Consider the following 10265-nt stretch of genomic DNA (forward strand, 5'->3'; position numbering starts at 1 on the left):
GCAAATTTGTTCAAATGCAATTAATATATCAGGGAACAACTGGAGCATAATGCAAATTTCCCATTTGATTATGTGCAATTTCATCTGCAAAAAGCATTAGGTGAAAGCAGGAAACTGCACCCCGCTGAAGCAGGCTACAAAGAAATTCACCAAATGCACACATTCACAAACCTTAAACATCTACCAGCTACTGAAGTTCGGAGAGTATTTTAGGAGTTACACCCATTCACACCTGCAGTTATAACTTGCCTCCCAATTCCAGATAATCCTTATTCTACCACTTGACAATAATTCACAAGTTGCAACCCTCCAACAACCACTTTCACTGGCACAGTTCAGGATTTTCGGAAAGGAACGTGCCATTATTTATTGTAGTATTTCTGTGTTTCTTAACCACTTAACATGTGTAACTGCGCTACCATTTTGTTAGGTTACTTTTTTTTTTCAATGTACCACCGACAAAGTTTTGTGAGTGTTTTGCTCCTGCCACCATCTGCACCATAGGCTCTGTGGTTTTACTGCATGATTTTGCACAGCATGATGATTTCAGGAATGCCCATGTCCCATCCTAGCAGAGCTGACTATAGCACCAGTGGAAAGTGTATGGGAGGCAGGGCAGCTAACTTAAGAACTGCGGATCGTCAGTCACTATTACCACACTTCACTCCATGTTTCACTCCTACAATCCTATCTTTTAACCAAACTCACCAAAGTTAGAGGCTCCCATCACTCAAAGATTTAGAATACCACGTGCCCTGACCTTTCCCAGATAAATTAGAGTTAAGAGGGAACAAACTCTCTCTCTCAATCTATCAAATATGCCCTTGATGTCTTCTTTACCTTGATGTCTTCTCTACCAAAAGTTGTTTTACCTTCCTTTGTGTGAAATTTAAAATCAACATTCCTTTAATTTGGGCAGTTGTTTACTTGACCACGTGTCCTTAATGTGTCAATGTTTACCTCTGATTATAACTACTCAAGGACATAGACCACATTTGTGTTTGGCCAGATGCTTTTCATAAGAGAAATCAGTATAATATACAGTTCAAGTGTACTAATTTCAGGAAAGAAGGGAAGAGTAAAACTAAGAACTCAAGATCAGATGCTCTGACAATACATGCAGTTCACTGAAAAAACTGCATTTACATGCATTGTGCATGTTTCACTTCTAGACAGCATACAAGGTCAAACCACTAACTGTCAGTTACAATAAACTTCCAAACTTCTGGTCAATCACCTGGTTAATAACAAAAGACAAGGCTCTGACATCATTACAGTTATAATTAATTTACACAGACCAGCTTCCAGTTAATCAAATACATCTTTTAAAACCACTTAATTATTTTTCACCTAGAAAGCAACATTCAGCTTTGTTAAATGAAAAGCAATCTTGCTGAATTCAACATGAAAGGCTGTCAGGCTACTCTAAGACACAACGGATGAAAGGCTTCACAAGGCATGCTGCTTCAAGGTAAGAGCACTCACAGCAAAAACAAGCATAAGGTGACGCCTAATACAACACATCTGAACAATTTCTGAACATACAGAGGTTGTCAGGAAATGGGGTAAACAGGCTTTTGGGAAGAGAACTGTCCTAATGGTTTTTTGTTTTTTTTTTTTGTCAAAGATATATGGGCCCAGCAATATTAACGTATGTAGTATAGGACAGTAGTTAAGGGCATAGTCTTTGCTAAGAATTCTACAATATGCCTTGGAAAATTTGTTTGACGGCTAGTTTCTCACCTGTAAAAGGACATGAGGCAGGCTTGTTTGGTTTTGCAAGGATTAAATGAGATTAAGTAGATAAAATCATAAGTTAGGAAATAATAGTGTCTTTAATCCATGTAAACAAATAAATCAAAATAAGACCTAAGATTAAAGATTTTAAATAGCTTTAAAGTATTTTTACAACTCAGTAACCAATTATCATTTTTCTGGGCTTTCTGTGATCCATTATTTTTAAACTACATCATATGATTCAAATACACACACATTTAAAAAACAATATGGTGTATGTGGAAGGTACACAAAAGCAAAGTCATTATTTAATTAAAATAAATTTTATAATAAAGTCTCAAACCAGATTTTCTGTCAACATTATCTGATAATTTGAGAATTTAATGAGCCTCCATTTTAGGATTAAAAATCTCATTATGTCAGATGACAAAAATTTTATTTTTTCCACCGTTTTAAAGTGTTACAGTCTTCACAGAAATAATTAGATTATCTTTATACATGAAAAATGAAACTACTGGATTTTTGTATATAATCTTGACTTCTGCTCCATGGTAAGGTGAATTAGTGCCAACTCCAATTCTGATCCATCAGCACTTATGATTTCCAATATCAATCATAAGCTGGTTCCTTCTCTAACAGACTACACGTCTTAGTGAAATGAGGGCTCATTAAAGTTCTTAGACTGACAGCCCTTCAGTCATAGGTCCTTAACCAGGAGACACATGCGGAGCAGGAATGCCAGCAGCATCCACCATCACTCCCTTCAGGAGGATTCAAGTAACTCCATGCTCACCTTTGCTCCATGCCAGATTTCTTTATCTGCCTAAAGTCAATGAAAAAAACTGATAGCCATTCCCCCCCTTAATCTCTGTGTAAGAACTGTTAGTGAATTATTTATGTGCCTGAAATCCTCCTAGCACAAGAAGTAGTCAAGAGGGAGAAGAGCATGGCTGACTTCAGAGATGCTATGTGTTCCCACAAGGTACACAGGATGTCCACTCATCACTAGGTGGTGGGGAAGCTTGGAGTTTGGCCTGTCCAGCAGCAACAATACCTCATTCTTGCAGGAATAGGAAGCTGCCTCCAACCCTCACTGGATATGGTCCTAGTGGGGACCAACAATCAAAGATGCCCTTTCGCACACTAACTGAAGGGTGATAATGACCAGAGGTTAGCATAACTCTCCCCCTGGGATCTAAAACTTGTGCAGAGACACTAAGACCAACAACATCTGGAGCTGACAGAGCTTTAAAGTACTGTACAAGTCCACCAAGTCTACCCAACCCTTGAGAGCTCACTTAGCTATTATCCTTTACCAAGGCTTAGTTGGTTGTTTTCTGTCAATTCTCTGGGCTTACCCATAGACTTTCAATAAATCTCTTGTTCTTGAATAAGCTATCTGGATACCACGGTTAACTTACTTTCTTTTGTTTGCAAAACACTACACAAAACACTACATTTGCCAATGGCTGGCAAGCAGATCCTAGTCTATTTCAAGCATTACTAACTCTCATTGTCTCCTGGTACAGCACTCTAGCCCATAAGAGAACCAAAACATGATGTGTACGTAAGTGGCGGCAAAGATCTACTATAGTCATGCTATCACTAGAGAAAGAGGAGTGTGCCCAGCTAAGGATGGGAGTACGAGAGCCAACTTCTCCATAAATAAGGCAAAGTCCTCCTAAAGGCATAAACTAAGTTTCTAAACTTGGACATTGGATGAAAAATGTAATCACAAAAGGAAAAATAAATCATCTAAAATTTGTCTTTCATTTATATAAGATTGATTTAAAAAAAAAATCTAATTACTGATTTTCAAAACCCACTCCTTGCAGTTGTTCTTCATTGAAAATAAGATTACTCTCCACATTTAATAAAATGTTATCACTTGGTGAACACTTCTGACTAGAACTTTGAGACAATGAATCACTTAGACTCACCTACCAAAAAAAAAAAAAAAAAAAAAAAAGGAAAGGAAAGAAGGAAGAAATTGAATAAGAGGTTTCTTCAACCTGATAGCCTTTAGGAAAGATCATGGAATTACCCTGCATGCTTTTCTGTGGGTTTACCCCCTTGTTCCACCATCCTGTAATTTATCACACTTTTCTAATTATGAGCCCGGAGAAGAAAACCAATGAATGTGAAATTATAGCAGTAAAAGCATTAAGCAGATAATTTTATATGTCACTGTCTACATTCTTCCATTTAAGAAATATCTGAATGCCTATGAAGGGAGAGGTACTGTCCTTTCAGGCAACCACAGCCAAGAGAGCAGAAATACAAACAGAGGTATTATGCTGTGATAATGAAAACAGGAATGCATATAAAGTTGCACAGAACGTTTACACAATAGCAGAAATAAGTTTAAAGGTTTTATATGGGTTGTGGAGTAAAGAAATAAGACTGGGCAGGCATTACCCTGTGGGCAATGCAGAGGGAGATGAAATGATCCATGAAACTCATAATCAAAAGTAGGAGAGTTATCTCACAAAAATAAAAGGATTTAAGTCATCACTTGGTGGACATAATAGCTATAAGCTAAAAATCTGGAAAGCTGAAGGTCCCTTAGTAATACAAAATTAACATACCTTGAAAGAAACAAGTAAATCTTAAATACTTTGGTAGTAAGGAAAGGACTATGTAGGCAGTATGCACAATATTTGTTCCTACATGGCTCCAACTTAGAATCAAACTGATTCATTATAACCACATGATTGCAAATTGCTGGGATTTGCAACATTAAAAAATGTAGCAAAGTTTCTTTCAGTGTTGCCCAAGAGAATCCCTCAAGAAAAAAAGAAATCCCAAATTAGAAGTATCTGCCAACACACACAGACCTACACACACACATACACACACACCCTATATTTTATTTATATAAGGCTGAAGTCATTGTAGTATGTATAAAAATTTCATTCATAACTATCCTGATATAGTGACTTTGGATTAAAAATGCATAAGCAAGTTTACACCATGCGGAAACAGCTGTTGGTATAATGAGAACATTCCTGGAGCTGAAGCCAGATTTGGGGTCAAATATGGATGCCATTGTTTACTAGAATGGGGCCTTGGGCAAATCATATAATCAATCCTGCTGAGCTTCTGCTTCTTTGTTCATAGATGAGAAAAATTCCACTTACTTACTGGAGTCATTGTGAAGAATAAATGAAATAGCATATTATGAGAAAGCACGTAGCACACTCCAAAAGTTTGTTTTCCAATCTCCCTTCCTCTCCATAAAGTAATGAGCCTTTTCCCCCATGGAACTGGACTTTATTGCTTCATAATTATGATGTTCATGTAACAATGTCCAAGAAACTAGATGGTAAAATAACACCAACACGCAAACCTGAATGCACACATTGTTAGTTGACTATTATCTAGATCCCAAAGGGCTCTTACACGGCTCTTGTACTCTATCTCTTGCTTCCCAGAAATTTGACACATTTTCTTTTCTGAATACAGCCAAAATTATCCCACAGGCTTTGAAATATCGCCATCATGATGTTGCACAGAGCAGCTGGCTGATTGAAAGTGACTCCCCCTCCCCCACACTCCAGCTGTCACCAGGAAACCCTCCTTAATGTGTGAAAAAAGACAATGTGATATTACTACCACCCCTATTAATAACAATCTTACAAATAGTTAGCATTTGAGATTGTTTCTTATGAAAGCTCACTATTAACTAAAAATTAACTCTTTAAGAAAAACCCTTTACCATACAAATTGCAAACCAGCTGCTTTCATACAACAAAAAACAGAGGAACGGTAAACACAAGTAATATATTTCCACTGACTTCTTGTTTCTTTTTCCATGAGTCATCTGTAATGCTAAACAACAGCCAGTTAAAATATTAAATAACTTTAACGGTGATACAGCTGTCACGGCTTAGTGGGATCAAGAAAAAACAACAACAACAACAAAAACCAAAAAACAAAAATCCTGAGATGATTTCTCTAAAAACATGCAAGAACTCCTATTTTTTTGTAAAAGATGGGTCATAATGAAGACTGGATTTTTTTTGTTGTTTTAAACAACCAAAGTTATACATACATTTGACATTGCTGAAAATCCTGGGAATTGTTTTCACAACAAGTTTGTGAATCCCACTCACAATAATTCTTAATGCCATGACTTTTTAGATACAACTGTCTCTTGATCGTTTCTATCCCACAGATGAAGAGTTTCACACCCAGTGCCCTAAACGCCAGCGTTCTGGGGACAGGCCTTGGAGTATCACTGCAAAAAGTTCAAGATGAGCACCAGCGAGCAGAACTGTACCCATCAATCTCTCTTGAGGCTTCTCATCTCCTGAGCTTTAGATTCTGCTAAAGAGGAGGTTCGCTGCTAAAAAATAAATAAATAAATAAAAAATCTAAGGACCACTGCTTATGTGACTAGAACTGAAGCATAAAAGGAAATCCATCTCCTTAAAGCATCATTTCTCTCTTTTAAATGACTTTTTTTTTTTTTTATCTTTTAGATGTTCTGTTTGGTTTTGTTTTATTTTGAAAGAATGTTTAGGGGGCGCCTGGGTGGCTCAGTGAGTTAAGTATCTGACTCTTGATTTCTGTTCAGGTCATGATCTCATGATTATAAAATCCAGCCCTGTGTGTCAGGGCTAAGCATGGAGTCTCTTGGATTCTCTCTCCCTCTCCTTCTGCCCCTCTCCCCACTCGTTCATGCTTTCTCTCTCAAATAAATAAAATCTTAAAAATACATAAATAAGAATGTTTAGGGGAGTCTGGGTGGCATAGTTGGTTAAGCATCCGACTCTCGGTTTTAACTCAGGTTGTGATCTCAGGGTCGTAAGACTGAGCCCAGCATCAGGCTCCACACCCAGCATGAAGACTGCTTGAGATTCTCTCTTCTTCTCCTGCTCATGCTTTCTCTCTAAAATAAAAAAAATAAATCTAAAGAAAAAAAAAAGTTCATGTACACATGCACTGATGTAATTTTACATAAATGTACAGATTATTTACCCCCTTCTCCATATTATAATACATTGCCAAGTAAACAAAATTATGAGCTGGTATGACTCAAGTATTTTCCATGCTCCTATATATTATATACACATAAAAACACATAAGTTTATTTTTTTAAAAAATGGAAGATAACGCACAGTGCATATTTTCACGTCCTGGAACATAGTGTCCCCTCTGTAGTGAACTGTCCTGCTTAACTAACTGAAGAATACTTAAATATTAATCAGCCCCTGACCTTGACCTTCGGATAAACACCCAAAACAATTTCACAGAATTTGCTCTGTTATGGTGATAAAACTGAAGATAGTGTTTTTCTACCAGCTTTTCGAGTTTTAATTTTTTCCATGTGTTTTCTTTCTCTCACTCACAATAACATGAAAGCTTTGACTCTTCGGAACTTTAACATTTAAAAAGAAAAGCAGTGCAGTTAGGTAATAACAAAATTACCTCATTTATAAAAATAGGAAATGAATGAGGTAAGGTTAAGATTTGGAGTGATAACTATCTTTCCCACCTGTGCAACTGTAGCATTTATTGGGTTTCTCTGCCTTCACACGGTAGACATGCTTTGCAATTTATTTCACTTAATTCATGTCCTGAGGTAAGCACACACCATGACTCCTACCTTACAAAAGAGAGAATTAAGACTGACAGGATGTAAATTTGTCTAACGAACTCAATAAGTAGTAGAAGCAGAGTTCAAAACAAAGTCTGACCAAAACCACTGTTATAGATCTGCCCATTTTCCATAGAGAACAAGAACATTATTTAGGACCTTTGAAAAATGAATATTTCATGATGGGACAGTGTTAATTTAGTGGTAGTATTAACAGAATTATTTACAGAAGCAGCTATCCAAAGTACTCATGTTTATCTGCAAACTCTCACCCACAGTATCTAAGAGCCATGGTATGGCTCAGGAGCTGTATGCTCTAATTAAAGTGACATGTTGTATAGGCCATGGTGTGGCACTGACCCTTCTCAAACTTGAATGAGTCTAGGTTTTAGGGCAACTGCTTCAAATCCTAAATATTTCTCTTTTCCCCCCAACAATGGCCCCCTGAAAAGGGAAGGGAAAGGTTTTAAGTAAACACTGCAACTGACAATCTGAAAAAAAAACAGTAGGTAAAGGGCACAGCTAATTTAGTTTCTGTGATGCTTCCAGAAAACAGGGGTATAGGGAGTAGCTGTGATGAGGCCTCCTCTACTTCCTGGACCTACATGATGCATGGGAAAGGAAGATAAGGACAGAAACATCTTCATCCTGGGCTTCTGCACTCAAGTCATAAACACGCCTTAGCAATATGGCTAAGGCTTATCTTTGCTTATCCACCCAACTTCTTTACCAAGTTCTAGAACAGAAGGTATAATTAAACTGAAAAGACCAAAAGGCCAAAGAATTAAAACTATGCTTTAATGCAATACTCATGCCATTCTTAAAAATACTACAGTTCCAGGGGGCCTGGCTGGCTCAGTCCGTAGAGCCCGCGACTCTTGATCTTCTGGTGGTGAGTTCAATATCACACTAGGCATGGGGTCTACTTTAAAAACAAACTGTGAAGAAAAAAAAAACCCTACAGCCTCAATAGTACTGGTATTGGCACATACTGCTGTAACTTTCAACAGAATATCTTGGCATCCAACAATCTCGACTATATAGACTATAACTAGAATCCAGAAATAAACAAATGCCCTCCAAGCCACTGTCATGATATTCAGGCACTTCAGCTCACACTGAACACCATGAAAATCCTTCCAGCACAATCCAAGTAGTTAATTTTATGCAGTTCTAACAAGCTATTAAATAACATCTCATCTCTAAGTGATTTATGTGTGTTAGTGTTAAACTTACTTTCCCTGCATTTTCACAGTGCATATTTACAGCCCTTTGAAGGCTTTAAGTAAATTGTCCCAAGGTCTTACACCTAGGAAAGGGTTCACCTGGTTTCACATTCCATTCTTTTACTTCTCCTCTTTATCATGACAGCAATAATTCACATTAGAACCCACATGCATTGGATTACTGCAAGTCTTGTTAAAACAGATTTCTGATTCAGTAAGTCTAAGACAAGACCCCAAAACTTCCATCCCAACAAGTTCCCAGGTGATGCTGATGCTAGTAGTTCTGGGACAATTAGAGGAGTGTATTGCTATTCTTCTTTGTAAAATTACTTGCTTCCCCTAGCTGCCATGTGAGCAGCAAATTAGAAGTCTTTAAAAGTTTACTGGAACTGACCAAAAAAAAAAAAAAAAAAGACATAAATGTGAGACATTAGACTTTTAAGAAGCAATTGCAAAGAACTAAAAGCAGCAAGATTCAGCTGTCACTGAGCGTCCTGCAAAAAATAGCTACACAACTCGGTGACCAAATCATGACACTGCAGTAATTCCTTCTAATAGCAATCCTGAGTCTTCGAAAGTTATGGGCAGTTTGGAAAAATGAAGCTTGTGATCCGTTTTTGGACAGGATTTGACTAGAAAAAGGGTTAAATCCACAGGCGGATTTCCTACCCCCGACTAAGAGAAATACCACTATTTAGGTTAGGATTGTGTTTGCCACACACACTGTTGGAGAAAAAAAAGCTACTCTTCCAACACCCGAAACTGCAAGTTGTTGCTGATGCAACTTCACTTTCAACTTCCTGCCTTCGCAAGGAATCTTTTTAAAACTCCCACAGAGCCAACCCCATCTCTGAGCACGTCGTTCCCGGCGCGGTCGGCCCCAAGAGGAGACCGGGGTGCAGACGATGCGACCCCCTGGTCGACTCGCTGCGCGAAGCACCCACCCGGCTCCCAGACTTGACCAGGGTGCCCAGGATACGGAAGCGCGCCACCAACCCGGCCCCCGGGAAGTGCGGACTGGCGCCCCGCACCCCCTCACCGCCCGGCGCCGCGGCCCAGGAAAAAGGGCGAGAGGCACCCGGCACAGCAGACGACGCGAGGGGTGCCAAACAGACTCGGAAACTCACGCTCTCTACGGCCCCCGCCTGCGTCCCCACGTCTTCGTGCGCATGTGCGTCATCACGCACGGGCGCCAGATACCGAATGCTCCCCGTCCCCGGGGCCTGCGGGGCGGGGAGAAGAGAGCGTGGGCGACCTCGCAACGCGGCTCCAGCAGCGGGGGTGGGAGGAGGACGTAAAGTGAGAGGGCCAGCCTCCCGTCGCGCATGCTCAGTGCCGCTCCCGCGCCCTTTTTGCCCCGCGGGGTGGGCGTGCACACCGCGTGCAGTGGCGGTTACCCCCGGCAGGTTACGAGGTCTCCGCGGGAGAAGGTTCATCACAGAGCACCGGCTCTAACCGCTGGCTCCGAGTGACACGGATAAAATTCCTTCCTGCCATAAATGACTGGTGGTCGCTTACTCACACACGAAGCAAAGGAGCGACCTGCTTTCGAGGGACCGGACATGGCGACACGCGGCTAGTGGGCCCCTGTGGCTGCTGAGGAGCTGGCCCACCCCTGCCGTCAGGGTCCTGCTGCTTGCTGCGTGGAGGAGTTGGACACTGGTTATGAATTACTGTGGGGAACACAGAAACTCCCACCT

General features: G+C 39.9%; 1 protein-coding gene across 4 annotated transcripts in view; it reads right to left on the reverse strand.

Moving 5' to 3' along the window:
* Nucleotides 1-9836, reverse strand: part of RHBDD1 (rhomboid domain containing 1) — a 124922-nt gene extending 115086 nt beyond the window's left edge. Inside the window, exon 1 of one of the 4 annotated variants that reach the window (XM_080799137.1) lies at nt 9693-9836. The gene's annotated coding sequence lies outside the window, so the exon portion shown is untranslated. Of the gene's footprint in view, nt 1-9509 lie in introns of all 4 variants that reach the window. The other 3 variants (XM_080799138.1, XM_080799139.1, XM_080799140.1) reach the window with 3 other exon arrangements.
* Between the last annotated feature and the right edge of the window lie 429 nt (nt 9837-10265).

The sequence above is a fragment of the Martes martes genome (genome assembly GCF_963455335.1).
Source record: "Martes martes genome assembly, chromosome: 3".
Classification (NCBI taxonomy): domain Eukaryota; kingdom Metazoa; phylum Chordata; class Mammalia; order Carnivora; family Mustelidae; genus Martes; species Martes martes.